The following is a 16,613-nucleotide window of genomic DNA, read 5'->3' as shown; positions in this document are numbered from 1 at the left end:
AAAGTAATTCCGTCGAAACCGAAAAATTAATGACAGGAAACGTAAGATTCGTGAGAACTGAAAATTCATACATTATCCGTCTGATAACCATTAAAAAATGGTTATTCCATTACATAAAAGATGAATGCCTGCAGAAAAAAATGAATCATAAATGCCAAATAGAATACGTATTTTCTTCCTTTTTAATGTTAGTAACACCGTTCAAGAAAACCCAGTAATGATACTTTTTACTGTCCAATAAGAATATTTATGGAAGCTGGGAATGCTTGTAGGCGGATGCAAATATGAAAATTAAATTAGCTTTTATACCGAAAGAGGAGAGAGACGCGATAAATTAATCGCTACAAAGCCTTTGATAAGGTCTAGCTTGCGGGATGCCATCGTTTTCTTTACAACACCCCGGAACCGTGTGGTTCTAAGGTAAAAACTTTCTTCGTGCCTTTATTTAGCGCGAACGCTTCCTTTTTTACCTTTTGTGCATCCTACAACACTTTGTACGAAACGAACAAGGGCTGCAGATAATTTCATGCTATCACCGACTAACTTTTTCGAATTTTTGTTAATCGATCGAAGAGAAGAATGAAAATAGGAATAGAATATTTATGTGCCTTCTGTTTTCACGTGTCCTCCTTTTATGTTCGTTGTGCTACGAGTAGAGTACAGTATAATAATTCAAGTAATTCTTTTTAGCAGTAATATTAAATAAACTTAATACTTGCCTGTAATAGTAATTTTTCAATTGCAAAACTTAAAAAAAAGGTTACGTGATTTTTAACAAATGAACTTCGGTTTTTCTTTTGCGTGCCAGTTTTGATATTAATTCTTTGCCCTATAGATTTATATGATAATTTATCAACGATTAATCTAGATTATTATATTTGATTATGCTGATTAAATCTCTTAACCTAACGCTCAAGCTTATTGGACAAACAGATGTAGAACACGAACTGTTTTATTAATCGTATATATTTGTTAAATATAATCGCGATGTATATATTTAACGAAACGAGAGATAAATGCAACCGTTATGGTAGGCAATGCGTTGCATTTTAATGACAACGAATCAAAAACGAGAAATTTCAATTAAATTTTTAATGAAGTCGCAACGACTGAAACGCCAAAGTTATCGTAAAACATCGTTGATTTTCAATCACATAAGCAGATTGCGATGACGTTCACGTTGATTTCGCTATTGTATAAGTAGGTAGAATATAGAGGTCCTTGTTTCCATACATAATTAAATTTAATCTCACGTTGTACATTTTTACACATGAATTGCACTGATGGATGGAAGAAAAATGCATACTCAATGCAATTATCATACAATTTAAACGATTAATATTAATATACTTTAATTTTAAATTAAAATTTCGTGACTTTTGAATAAACTCGATATATTTACATTGTTAACAAACAACGTCATCTCGTACGATGGTATTAAAATCAAATTAATCGATATACATCTTCAAAAATATCCATCGTGTTTAAAATGCAATTATTAATAAATAACTTTCTGTTTTAATTGGTCTTATTTATTTGGTTTTGTTTTAATTTTTATTAATTAAATAGAGAACGAATAATTTTATTTAATGCATTAAACCAATGTTATATACAGTGATAATGTTCGATATTCCATTTGGTATTATTTAAAATGACGTTCGAATAATCTAAATTCCGTGTATCCATTCGTCGCGCTCATCGTCACGAATATTATAAGGACAATCATTCGACAAGTTCACTGGGGAATCGTTGGAGTTCGGTTCGACGTCCACACGGGGAAACTTGGGAAACTTGTCTATACGCAGGACGACAGTAGGAATGTTGGAATATCAGGATGACGTGGAAAGCCCCGAGGCTCGAGAATACCGCGATACCGGATTTACGAGACGCCTCGATGGATTTCTCAGCTATGATCAACGTCGTATGCCTCGGACGAGGCATGGATCTTGTACGATCTCCCGTTTCCATCGCGATTCTCAATTACGGCTTACTTCGAACCATTGATGTGTGCAACCACTTACGCAGATTGGTATCCTTGTACGTATCATGACTCTGAATAAAGAAGTCAATGCGCTTTGTCTTGTTTATTAATATCGTGGCAATAACATGACTTTGTAATGTAAAGAACGTTTCAGAACAGATAGACGAAGACAGAAGGAATGAATATTTGATATACGAGCTACCAGAGGTCACGTTAATTCATTCCATACATTGAAAATGTATGGAAAAATGTATCGAATGCTGCAATTTATTAAGAACTTTCGTAAAATTTCCGTTCATTCGTGTCATCTTGAAACGAATTAGTAATCACGTATTCGGATAACGAAATTGGAAAACTTAGAAAAAGCGCAGTTAATCTGGAGTTATTTAGCTTCTGAAAGGCTCACGTAACGATATTTTAAAATCGGTATATGTCTGTAGTAAGCGCACGAATTAAACCTCTTTTTCGATCAAACGTCGAATATCCATCACAATCCCTGTATTTTTGACAAAAATCTTGCTCTTTACGTTTGGAATTGAAGTGATTTGCGCAGCGTGCTACAGAAATCTCTTTCGATGGGAAAAAAGATATTACTCTTTCATGTATGACGTGGTCCTGTTCGATAAAGAAAATCAACAAAAATCAAGAGTGCAGTGGACGTCAGTATTATTCCGACCGCCGCGTTTTCAACTTCCTGCTACGAATTTCCGGCTAAATAAATTCAAATACGTTCGCCACGGCCGAATGTACCGGATGAAATGAATTCGACCAAACTATCTCCAAACTGTGCCGGCCCCGATTAATTCCGGCGATTCACGATCTCCTTAGCGCACAATGCCTTCGAGTATCGATTAAAAGTTTCGCAGTTTGCACCGGAGAGTTTGGACGTCCACGCACAACAGTCTCGCCGAAAGTTACGTAAGGAGGCTCTATGAGCATCCCGAGGATAATTTCGATTGTAATGGTTCTCGTTTGCAAGAGGTGGATTCATTTGTGATTTGTTCGCGGAAGAATTAAATATTGTTTTATCATTAAAGGTTGGATAATAATATTTCATACGATAACTCAATATTATATAATAACTTTTAGCGTTTTATATAATATAATAATTTAATATAATTTTATAATTCAGTGTTTCACATACAAGGTGTATCAGCTCACGGAGGCCACCTAAATTGTATATCCTCCGTTTTTAATCACACGAAACATATTCGTGGCACTTTATTGTATTACACAATGGTATTATTATCAAACATTTAATTACAAAAAAAATTTATTCTTGTGTAGGCTTAATCCTTCTAGTAAATTCTCATTAAATGGATCGAACCGAATAGACAATGGATTTTTTAAATTATTTCGTGCTCGATATAAAAAATCTGAGGACAAGCGATCAAAACTAGTGTAGTCAGAAAACTGCACAACTACCATACGATACAAAGAACGAAAATGTCAAAAACTTTATGAACTTTCCAACTTTTCGAAAGTTTTCCAATATAAGTGAAAGAAGATAGAAAACAATTTTCATCGAACCAGAAACAAAGGAGAAAATGGTACCTTGTGCTTGGTGCGATGACGATGATAATGGTTGGGCCTTGGATGCTCGATAACGACGTGTTCGGAGGTGGTGGGCCCGAGGGTGGGGGTGTTCACCCGGGGTGTACGGGAATGATGACGGGAGGTCTGCGACGACTGCTGCTGACTCCTCTTCGGCGACTGTTGCTGTTGTTGTTGCTGATCTCTGTGTGCCTCGTGGCATCGACACACCGCCGACCCGCCGCCACCTCCCGCTGCCCCTCCGCCCCCTCCGAAGGAACCACCCCCGCTTAGAGCCGCCGCAGTCAGCTTGCTGGCGTAATAATACATCGCGCACATTTATCCGGCGAGAACTTAACACCACGGCCTGCACGCCACCTCACTGCTGTCATCACTGACGTTAGCGATGACGGTCGACCGTGCTTAACGCGCTGCTTTAAGGGTCCGGCCTTCGCCAGTTGATTATACGCGAGTAAACGAAAGTTGTGCTTCGATGTTTACTCGATTGATCGTATGAACTTCATTGGTCACTGTCCACTTTATTTCTTCTTTATTTATGTATTTCTTATTTATGTTCTTTGCTTGCTTTGTTATAACTTATAAATCAGAGAAGTTATGGTTTCTCCTCTCCCGATTCTTTATTATACTTTTCCAAAGATTTATATATTTGTATGGAATGAAATCGTTCGAAGAATTCGTTTCAAGCTTCTCTGTTGCTCAATGTTGGTATCGTGGACAAGAGATGAAATTCGTAGAAAATCCTCGATAGATTCTAGGTATACCGAACTCGAATAAGGCACTTGGCACTTTGTTTCGCAGTAGTTTAGGAGCTTTCTCGTGGACGTTTCGTTGTGCGGCTCCCGGTTGGATCTGTAGGTAAAGCGACGAATTTGATCCATGTTTCGAGACTCGTGATACGTTATTGAATAGAGATTTCCGTGTATGTAGATGAATGGATTCATCGGCAGGAATACCCTTTGTCACGCAGGTGGAGCTACGTTTGTTAAAAAGTTACATTGCTCGCTAATAAATTATAGATACAGCGTTAAGCCATTGGGAGATACGAAACACAGGCTGATGCGATTATAAACGAGCACTTTCAACGTTTCACGCGTACGAGTTTACTCTCTCGCGACCGAGACTCGACTGAAAAGCGTACTTGCGTTGGATTTCGTGTAAACAATCATAGAACGAACGCGTTTCGTGGAAAGTTACGCTACTCGAATTACCTACTAACGTGTTTACATTGTTATTCGTACTTGTATCGTGCTGTTCATGATAAATACGTTACACGGATTTGTATGCAAGGTCGCATAAAATTTTATTTCGATAACAGATAACGTATGAAAATGAAAATTTACTCCTATAAGAATTTATCCGAATAAAAATTTATTCGAATAAGGACTTATTCGCATAAGAATTTATTTGAACAAAAATTTATTTATATTCTGTTCTTTATATCGCAGAAAAACGAGACAAGAACATAATATATACTAGGCCGAGCGTGAGATTTATTTTTAAGTTTTATCGTTTACTTGTTGTCATATTGACTTTTTCAATTGACTTTTCTTCGAATGTTACATCAAAAAGATTGTTACTTATTGAAATTCTTGCAATTGATAGTTGTAATTCTCACTTAAATAATATCTTAACGGTGTCTTTAAACAATACATGCGTATTGTTTTAAATAATTAAAGTGTAATATTTGTGTTTAATATTTGTAAGTGCTTTAATCTTACATTCCAGAAACGTGACATATCGTTAGTTAGAAATACTAGAACCTTTACTTTCAAGCGCAAGAACTGTGCGGATGCTACTTAAACTTTTTTAACAACGCAATTGTGAAACTCTCTTTCGGAATAATGTGAACTGGTTTGCCTACTTTTGCACGTAATTTAACATCAGGGAAAGAAGTCGGGTTATTTTCGCTCTATATATAAATAAATCAACCAAAGTTATTATTTTTAGTTACAAAGAAAAATAAATGCCTCTTTATCTCGTTCACAATAATAACGATAATTGTATTTTTCTAACTTTAAAAAATACTTTGAGTCTCGGTAAAATATTAAAAGATTCTTACGCGTGACTTCTCGTTTTAATCCCATGCGAAGTATCTTTTGAAAACATAAAAGGAATCGTCTTTGTTAAAACGAAAGAAGACGACTGAAATATAAAAATTCGAGATTCGCGAGAGAGTTAAGAAAAAGTGTGCAGAAAAGAAAGCTTCGGTATTTCTACAGTTAGACATCTCGTAAATCTTCAGAAACTCGTTCCCCTGTAACTGAAATATTATCTAGTACTTCCATCTGTTGTATTTACTCCAGTTGTCCATAAACCGAAAAGAGAGCAACTGCTTGTATCGTATTCGTTCGGGTCGTTGATATCGATCGTGCGAAAAAGGAGTATTGTTTATGACGTACATGTCCACCACATGTATGGATCTCTATTTACAGGGCTTGTCTATAGATATATCAAGCGACGAAGAGGTTCACTGTTAAAATCCCCGTAAATCTTCTTCTCCATAAAAGTCGAACGAATTGCAAACGCACAAAGCGGCGCGGCATTAAAACGCCGCTCGGAAATCCAACCGGTTGTCTATGATCTGTCTTTCACAGTAAATATCTCGTGGACTGCCTAAAAAATGTGATCGAATGAAACGTCAATGAAAGGAGCATTCGCGTTGTACAAAAACATCGAACGTGTGTTTGATTTGGAGATGGTATGCCACATATACGGTGTATAAAGTATACATTCTTCCGTCTTAAATACACGAAATTATGTAAAGTGTTTAGAATGCTGAGAGAATCGATGTTAAAATATTGTAGAACACCACGTATGGGAAAATTGTATAGAACCATGTACTTCAGATTTTAAGAATAGCTGGCTTGAAATAATTGAGATTATTTCAAAATATCAGGCTAAATTATGCTATTTTTGAAGGTAAATTCGAATCGAGAGAGACTTATGTCATTGTGCCTGGGAGTATCAATACCGTTTCAGTTTACAAGATTTAAAACTAAACGAACTCGGGACAAAACTATGTCGGCGTTATGTGTAATCATTATTTACCAATGTAAACCAACGACCAATATAAATAGACGAACATCCTCTCTAAGACCAGTCTAGCAAGCGAGCCAATAGAGTCGAACAGCTGAACAGTTAGCGAGTAGCATTGAGCGAGTGACGTAATACACTACCCCTGTACTTGCACTTAGAGTAATTATAATATAACTGATTATCACAATTATATCGCGCGTCTCTTCATTAACCGAATTAACGCGTAATATCATCTCAAATTGGTGACCCCGACGTGATAAAAAGTGAAGAGAGGTGAACGTGTTACATTCGAAATGACGAGTACCAACAGCCAACTTAGTGCAAGATTCGCAGACTTAGACGGTTGGAGAATGCACACGCTGCTCGAGGACGAGCATATGGAAGACAGGGCGCAGTCTCAGTTTTACAGGAACCTGAGGAATCTAGACACACCTATGACATCGGGTGACTTCATCCTCGCGCTCTGGGTGAACCGACTACCGGTGCATGTACAGCGCGTTTTAGCCGCCGAGAAGGAGAAGAAAGCCGAAACGCTAACCCGGATAGCCGACCGCGAACACGAAATCCGCCCTGAGACGGGACAAATTGACGCGGTCTGTGCCGATAGCACAGCAACGGAGGAACGACGGAACCGCGCCATGGACCCGACAAATGATAGCCTATGCCGATTAGAGGCACAAATCAACGCGCTGAGCCTCGACACTCGTCGCCGTCTGCGATCAAGTTCGAGACATCGCAGATCGCGTTCGAGAAGAAAACCGCAGGACTCTGGTCTCTGTTTCTACCACAGGACCTTCCGAGGCCGCGCAAGGAAGTGCCGGGCCCGGTGCAACTGGACCCAGAGAAACGGGACGAGCCATTCGTAAACGCGGCATGCGACGACAGCTTCGTATCCCGCCGCATTTTTGTGACGGACAGGACATCAAGAATTTCCTTCCTCGTGGACCCAGGTGTCGATATATGCGTATACTTGCGTAACAAACTACGCGGACCCGCGGACAAAGATACGTACGAGTTGTTTGCAGCCACGCATTGCGACTCACGGCACCATCCTAGTGTCCCTCGACCTGTCACGAACACTGAAATGGCGTTTTACAGCAGCGGACGTTAACACGCTTATCATCAGCGTGGACTTCCTAAGTCACTACGGATTGTTGGTGGACTCAAGAAATAAACGCCTGATTGATACAACCAACAAAAGGATACACGGCCACGACCGATACAGCATCAATTAAAACAATCATCGGTGAATTTCCGCACTTAACTCGTTCACCCGTTTTCGGACGAGAGAAAATACAAGAAATAAATATGTTACGCGCGCGGGCAGGAGAATCCGATTTCTTGATAGGTTCCAGCCAGGTTTCGGGTAAAGCGATAGAGTTCGTTGAACTTGGGAAATATACCCACGAAAACTTTGTAAACCAATCACACATACAAAAAAAAGACGTTGTCACTGGTAAGGGGGTGATGTAGCGACACATGAGTCATAGGACGATTCGAATCGAGAGTGGCTCATGTTGTGCCTGGGAGTATCAATGTCGTTTCGGTTTACAAGATTTAAAGGTAAACGAACTCCGGACAAAATAATATCACCGTTATGTGTAATCGTTATGTGTACTCCACCGACCAATATAAATAGGCGAACCTCTAAGATCATCGTCTCTAAGATCAGTCTAGCAAGCGAGCCAATAGAGTAGAATAGCTGTACAGTTAGCGAGTAGCATTGAGCGAGCGACGATTACGACGTAATACATTAACTCTGTACTTATACTTATAGTGATTTTAATATAATTGACTATCGCAATTATATCACGCGTCTCTTCATTAACCGAACCAACCAACCACGAAATACCACCTCAGATATTAGTTTCGACGACCAACCTAAAATAATTCTTACTTTTGCTCTAGTCGAATATTCGCGTATTTACCATATTTTATAAAATGTTTCAGCATTTCAGAATGGGTCGATAAAGGTATTTTATCGCTTCGTGGCAGCAATGAAAATGTTCCGTGTTTAATTGTAAGTTAAGCATAAGTTACAATTATCAGGGGGAGTGGCGGAGATCAAAGGGAATGACGATATAGACTTCAGTATCGGTGCAACGATGTGGCTTGGCTGGGTAGCCTTGAGAGGATACAAGGGTTGGCCGACCCTCGTAGGGGGAGTTTGAGGGTTCATCGAATTATCGAAGGGGGTTACTATTAATTACCAACGAATAAGCGTATAACAAACGCTGTGTTCTTTCTACGTGCTAGATAATCTGCTAGACAGTTTCGATAAATTATTAACTTTATGATAGCTTCGTTATCGTAAAATGTGAATAAGAGAAACTTTTGAGAACGTAAATTAAATGTAAATTACTTTCGAGTCAATCATAATTCGTGCTTCTTAAATCTTAGTTTAAATTACTTAATTATTGCTGCAAATATTATTTCCAATTATTTTTGTTTTGTAAATTGAACACGACTACCTTCTACTTTTATACTGCTTTCTAAAGAATTGTTTAAAACATATAATCACTAAATGGCTAACGATAGTTAACAATAATCTTTCAGAAACAAAATCAAATCTTACTTCGCATTTCGTATTCTCCTTTGTAGTAGCATCTGTACAAATGTCGCATAACACAAAGCAAGGATCTAATTAATTCATTTCCCATGCATATCTTCGTTCCAATTATAAGTAACCATATGCGATCGGTATCTAGCCGAAACGCGTAACGAGGCAATGAATAAATTATATAGCACTGCTCGTATTTCCATGAGCGACGAACTGTGACAGGATACTGTAACAATGTCGTCCCAAAGGATATGGAGGAGCACGTAATAATATCTTTTCGCGTGTCAATCGCGCTATTATATTTTATTTGCTATTAGCCGCAAGTAAACTGCAAATTTATATTCTTATAAATATAGTTAAAAATCTAGCAAATATTCTCTATTTTACCTATTAAACATTATTGTATATTTATAGAGTATATTGTATAGAGTATTATGCTTTGGATATTATATACATTTTTGCATATTATATGGATTTTATACATTTTCTCAATTCTTTATTTCCCATAAACGTGAAAAATAATTCAATCGACAGTGAAATCGTATAGATTCGTTAATATGGTTCGCAAACGTAAGCTACAAAGTTCAAAAAAATATTTTAAAATGTTATTGGAAATCGAAGGGTTTGCAGCATCCTTTTTATTATGTTCTTCTGACTTTATTAAAAAATCTACATGATTTCATCGGTCATTAAATATTATTCCTTATCAGGTGGGACAATATCGTTTGGCTTTTTAACAGCTGGTCAGAATATTGGATAATTACTCGACTACTCGAGCAGCAAATATACACACCGAAGCAAATTCATGGAAATTCGAGATAATAAATTCTTGCTGGACGTTAATCGTATTAATAATGAATGACGAATTGTTAATACCAGACTAAAAATATAAAGCAGGTATTATTTAATTCTAGTATGCTTCGGCAGAACGAGATATTTGTTATTTCAAGAATCGACAACGGTTAGCATGATTATAAGCTATTTGATCGCAGAGGATTATGAATGTGCAATGATTAACTCTTGTCGGTCTCATTGGAATGAAATTATTTATATCGGATTATGCATATTTCAATAATTATTGACGTTGAAGCGACGATGAACATTTTATTTGACAAGAAGTAGCCCACAAACGAATATTTCGTTTTATACATGGTACAGCAATTTTAATTATGATTCGTTTTTCTCCTTTTTACAATCGAGGAACAAAGATAGCGATCGATATAAGTACCAAAAACTGGAAACGAAAGACGCATTTCTGTTAATCTTATCACTTACGTAATTTATCACTTGTGTTTATATAAGTTAAGTTATTTGAATTCAAATTGACGTAATTCAAGATAATATATAAAAATTATTTTTTATTTCATATCTCATATCGTTTACAATTTCAACCCTGCAATCAGCAATACTCGGGGAATTGCTTCGTTGAACTTGAATCGAGACAGCGTCAAGCGTATCATCGTCAAAGGGACAATTCTCGTTTCAGCAGATGTTAGACAATCACGAGGAACATTGTCGACCTCTCAAGGGATGCGTCGTGCACCAGAGCATTACGAGATAATGCTAATATGTTACCAGGTGTCATGATTGTATATGATCAGGCCTACATAGACGATCGTCTGTAGCAAGTTATTTGAAACAAAGGAATCATGCAAGAGAATGTAAAATTACAATTAGACGATATCAAATCTTTCTGAAAATATAAATTATATATCATAAAAGTAGACTTTTTGATATTGATTTCTACATAATATTAGACACAACATTTTGTTTGCAATTTCAGAAATAGTAGTTGTAAAATATAAGTTGTCCACTTCTTAACTTTTCACTTTTTCATACTTCAATGAATTTTGAAAAATATGCATCTATGTATGTAAAAGCAAAAAAGGAAAAATTGGAATCATATACGGAAAAAAATTCTTAATTTTAGTACGATAAGTACATTGCATAAAATAATCTTGAGAAAGATAAAAACATTCGTTGAAAGTAATTTTTAAAGACTCCCTTTTGTGACATAAATATAGCGCACAATTTTGTTTCACTCCTGTGTCTTCATAATTACTATCGGTTATTTCTCTTACTCTACTCCCATTGCGCAAATGTAAACAGATATCTAACAACATCAAACAACGATATTAATAATTCATTAAGAGTCAACATTGGACATCCTTCCCTAGACCAATCTCATATTTAATACCTATTAATACACATAGTCTTCAGGCAATCTTCCCACTGTTTTGTTTTCATTGCATACAATTTTAGGTGCTCGTAATAAAAACGACTCCTGTGAAATTTTCAACGTTCAATTATTTAGGTAACGATGTATTTTACTATACAAAAATTAATATTCACAATATGATGAACTTGTGGAATGAAAATTAACAGATGCTATAAAAACTTTTCTCATGGGTAGATTGTAGATTTTTATACATTCATGGTAAATTTGAAGATACAAAAATGCTGAGAAAGCACATGAGATGCAAAAATATATATAGTGTATATGGAAATGTATATTGAACAGAAATTAAAGATACGCTTGAATACTCGTTTATTTTCCCGAAGAAAGACAAATATAGACAATCGTTTTTGTTACGAGCCTTTCAATGCTATGATGGAAATTCGATTATTCGGTCGTCTATCTGAGCAGAAATCTGCGTAGAACAGAAGCCAAAGGGGTGTGTTTCCCCAAAGATTAGAATTGACCAACGATTGACAATATCCCTCCACTCTCGTCCAGAGTCGGATTTACCGATAGATCTCGATCGCTGGCGTCAATTAATTATTGAAACAGTGACCGCGCGGTCATAATTATCCATTCGATCGCCTTCGTGTCTGTATTTATGGGGCGCGTGCATCGAATGCTTCGACTATTTGTGGCCATCCAATCGCAAACCTATTCCATGCCACGCGGACGCTTAATTTTACTAATTAGCGTGACACGTTGAAAATTCGAGGAACCAATATGATACACATATCTACATAAAAATATGGAGAGATTCAAAACGTGAAGAGTACGTGAGAAATTATGAATGTAAAAATTTATATACATATATAATAATATATAAAACTAACTAAGATCGAGGTAGATTTGACGTACAAATTTTTCTAATCTTACTAAACATAATCTTACTAATAAGCACTATACGCATACATTTAGTAGAGTTTAGCAGCACTTATCAATTCTTATCAACAAATAAATACGTGTAGGATCGATGAAAAGTTTCGGCAAACTTGCTTATTAAATTAGTGAAATTCTACGAGTGGACTTCATCTACACGATGCAATTATGAAAATAACGAAGTTAATAAGAAATAACTTACACAAAAGTAGTTCCTTCTTTCTCTGTTTCTATTTAAGTTCCTTTTCCTTCGCAATTCTTGTGATAATTCGCGGGAATGAAAATCCTACATCTTTTCAAGAGGTGATTTCACCCTTAAAATTGCATTATGGCACCAACGAGAAATAGAATTATGTTACAGATGACCTACATTCTTTGTACACAGAGTTTCATCATTTTTTGTGAATTTCCAGATTCTCTGACATTGCGTGCTAGTGTGTATACTGCCTAAATTATTCTTCTAATTATAAATTTAATTAAGAATAACTGTACGCAATACTGAATTTTTCGCATTGCACCAGAACAATGCATTAACAACGCCACATGTCCCTGATACAAATCGCACGCGGCGACAAAAAATTTCATTCGTTTCCGGTACACCGAAAATGAATACACGCAGCATGAAAATGCGCATTTTTAGCATCGACCGGCGTTAACGTCGAACGCGCGACATTAACAGAATATTTACACGAACGTTCACTGTACAAACGTTGCAATTTGTGTAACATCTGTTGCACGCAGAAAAACGCGTGCACGCGTAGCAATGAGGTCATGCAGATATTAGCACGCTGTTCGGAAAAATAAATTGAAAAAAGTTTTCGTTGCTTGCCGCGCGACTTATACGCATTGTAATTCGGAATAGCGTAACGCGCAACATTTTTACGTGCGAACGAACGTGCTTCGAACTTGCGATGATATTTTCATTGTTACATTGCCGAATTAATTTTGCCAAGCAGACGCTACGGTCTTTGATGGAAATTCAGGCACCGTGATTACGTCCTATTGTCGATATGTTTAAATTTATTTGGAATATCGAAAAGGGGAGCTGGCACTCTCTGCTTTGAAATGAGAGTGAAAAATAAAGAAATTCGTGGTAGTAGTGGAAAAATAGCTAAAAAAGTATAGCGAGTTCCAGAAGCCTTTGTACTTTCGTAATTATCGAATTCAAACGACTAATGTTTTTTTTAACAATATACATCCTGTAATATCTGTCAATGGGGGTATATAACGTAAAATTTTGATCGATGTATCGTTTATTGAAAAATGGCAACTCGTTATAGTATAAATGGTAATTTAAAAAAATCGTCGAATTCGATAGAAAATTTGAAACTGAAGTAAGTAAAATTCATCGTTCGCAGAGCGTAGAGTTTCAGTTTTTGGGAATAATTTTTATCCCTCTAGTTTGAAACCGGATAGGTATAACTATAATTGGCGCTACTAACTTTGATCTTGTTGATTTTATTTTTATTTTGATGAACTCGCAAGCACGGTTGAATCGCTACGAAATAGAAATACGTATTTATATTAGCCTGAACGAAAATACACAAACTGCGACGAGTTTGCCAGTCAGCTCGAAGCAACGAGACAGTATCGAGCTTTCAATTGTTCAGATACAAAAATAACACGTCACGGTTCGTGGCCCCTCGTAGCGTCCACTATTACAATTATTTTATTTTTCAGCAAAACGTTCGGGCTGATTCATTTTGAAACGCTATCCGCTATGGAAAATCGTTCAATAATCTTTTTTATCGTCGATCAATTCTAATGAAAAATATATGAAATCAAGCTTCGTTTCGTTTCAGAAAGATACAAAGTTATCCAATCTTTTTTAAACGAACATTCTATCAATTGCATAATTAAATGGTTGTAGAAGTAAAAGCTGTTCGTGCCGAACCAAATGTTTTAAAGCGAAATAAATTTGACTTAACAGCATTGTTTGCAAATAATAATTTGATAATGAAATGTTACTCAATATCCCTGCAAAATATCATTTACATCTTGATTTCATAATAATTTCGTTTTCCAAATGATCGTTTATTGAATTGTGTATCCTAGCAGCACACGAATATTTCCAGAAAACATAACAAACCTACCAATTCCGCTCTCCTGTTCTTCTGTTCCTTTTTATTTTAGTAAAAACGAAATATACATGGTGCGGATGAAAATGCTTGCGGTTTTTAAAGCATCTACTCGAGTATGAAAGAAAAGCAGCGATGTTACGAGACAAGATTTTTTGCGAGGGATTAAATTAATTAACAGGTGTGTATGTTTGTAGTGGCGCGAATCAGAATATCGGATACGGTTTCAGAATATGTCTTTAATGAAAGAAAAAATTATCTAAACGTATAATTTTAAAATAGATCTCTGACACAGTCGCTATAGTTATTACCCGATATAATTCAGAAGTTATTACGTTATGCGTTGAAATGATATATCACATTGTTGGAATAAGATACATAGACTTACGTAAATATTCAAACACTTGTGAAACCTTTCCTCATCAGCATATGTATAAATATTTATTCATTACTTGTATCTGTTATAGCAAATATAAAAAAGAATTTGACAAAAATCAACTCTACAGCATTCGTTACCGTAACTGAGGATTAAAAAATCCATTCTTTAATTAAGTTAAACCCATCGATGTTAATACCAACAATGAAAAAGGATTTCTAAGAAAACTCATCATCCCTCGTTCACTTCAAAATTCGCTCTTCTATTCCCTGTTACTAAATCGTAGATTTTTATGTACTTATAACAAATTAAAAGATGCAATAAAATGTTCAGAGTACTTTCTATACTCTATATAACATTTAGAAACAAATAACGTTTAGCAGGTGAAACATAACTCCATCCAGCTTCTATCCTTTTAATACCCCGCGTAAAAATATTCATTTGCACAGATATTCGCAATCTATTCAGTGCGAAAGCATTAGGCTGATCCGGCAACGACCTCCAAAGAATCTCTCAAATAGAAGAAAAAAATAGAAAAAATTTTCGCTCGAAGAAATCACCGGGAACCGGGGGCAACGAGTCCAAAATAGGGCATAGGGTCAGCCCGGCGATCGTTTAGAAGGTAAAACAGCCGGCAATCGAGGATTCGAGCCGCTGGAAATCCAGGGGAACGCGTACCACCACAATCGCTAATGAGGTTAATCCGCGATTCCGTTTACATTTTCTCGTTCACGAGGCACGAAACGAAGCCATCCAGTCAGCTCGCTGGAGGGAAAAAAAGCCGGCCGCATAAAGCGAGTCTGGCTGGCGGGGGTTGAACGGGAGGTGGAAGAGGCGAAGATGTAAAGCAGGGTACAGGGGTGGAGTCGCGAAAAATTACGGACGACCTGCGATGGGAATAAGAGCAGTGTGTTACCCTGTACATCGTTTCGAGTGCGCTGCACTCAAATACACCCTCTCCAGGCGTCCTCCTCCACCCTTTCCCTCGGCGCTCGTTCCTGCCACTCGTCGCGACCTAAATGAAACTTCGTCCTCTCCTCGATCAGTCAATTCGCGCACCTGCGTGCCAAAAGTCGTTCTTTCCATCCCTTGTCCAACCTTTTTCTCTCGTCTTGCATCGCGACGACGATCCACGACCAACATCGCAACAGCCAAACACTCTTACTTTTTCTAACTCCCATGATTACTCTTCCGCTGCATCTGGCCTGCCCCTTACCCTTCGTTTTCCAGAGGATCGTTTGCGCTGATGGCGCAGCAGCGAACTTCGAGTACGTTTCAGAAACGGTGTAGTAGGGCGGACAGAATATAACGAAGTTGTAAAATCGGTTGACGGGTAAGGTATAGAACTTTCGACTATCTACGGTCTTGTTCGATGACGATTCAGAATTAGTTCGTTAACACTTTAACTGTTATAGTAGTATACCTACGTTTCGCTACAGTTTTTAGAACGATTAAAGTAACATAAATTTACTCAGGGCGAAATATATAAAATTCGCGAGACATGTGAAACTTTAACAAATTCATATAGATTGCTTGTTTCGGAAAGGATTAAATGACTCTTTTTATCTAGCCAGGTTGATGGAAAACGGCACTGTCTCCTTACTGGCTACAATCCCTTTAATTTCATCGAGCGAGGACGAAAGTAAATTTCCCTGTAATCCCGTTACACAAAATGTTAACGCGACTTTACCGACACGGACTGAGACAATTTCAAAGCCGTACGGAGATAATTCGACCGATCCTCCCTAAATATACAACCGTTGCTATTGCGCACAAATTTTTTATGCCAACGGATTTTTAATATCGTTTATTTTTCTGGATAAAACGGCGGAGTTGACGGTGATCGATCGCGTTCGCTGTTTGCTTTTGTTCGTCGGAATTTACGAGGTTTCATCCCTCTCCCTTCGCCC

The 16,613-nt window shown here is 37.1% G+C and overlaps 1 protein-coding gene across 2 annotated transcripts in view; it reads right to left on the bottom strand.

The window, feature by feature from the left end:
* Window positions 1–16,613, bottom strand: part of LOC132909868 (uncharacterized) — a 679,960-nt gene that overhangs the window by 192,346 nt on the left and 471,001 nt on the right. The gene's annotated exons all lie outside the window — the stretch shown is intronic.

The sequence above is a fragment of the Bombus pascuorum genome, chromosome 8, assembly GCF_905332965.1.
Source record: "Bombus pascuorum chromosome 8, iyBomPasc1.1, whole genome shotgun sequence".
Taxonomy (NCBI): domain Eukaryota; kingdom Metazoa; phylum Arthropoda; class Insecta; order Hymenoptera; family Apidae; genus Bombus; species Bombus pascuorum.
The sequence above is the reverse complement of the archived record's forward strand: the minus strand, read 5'-3'. Positions and strand labels throughout refer to the sequence as shown.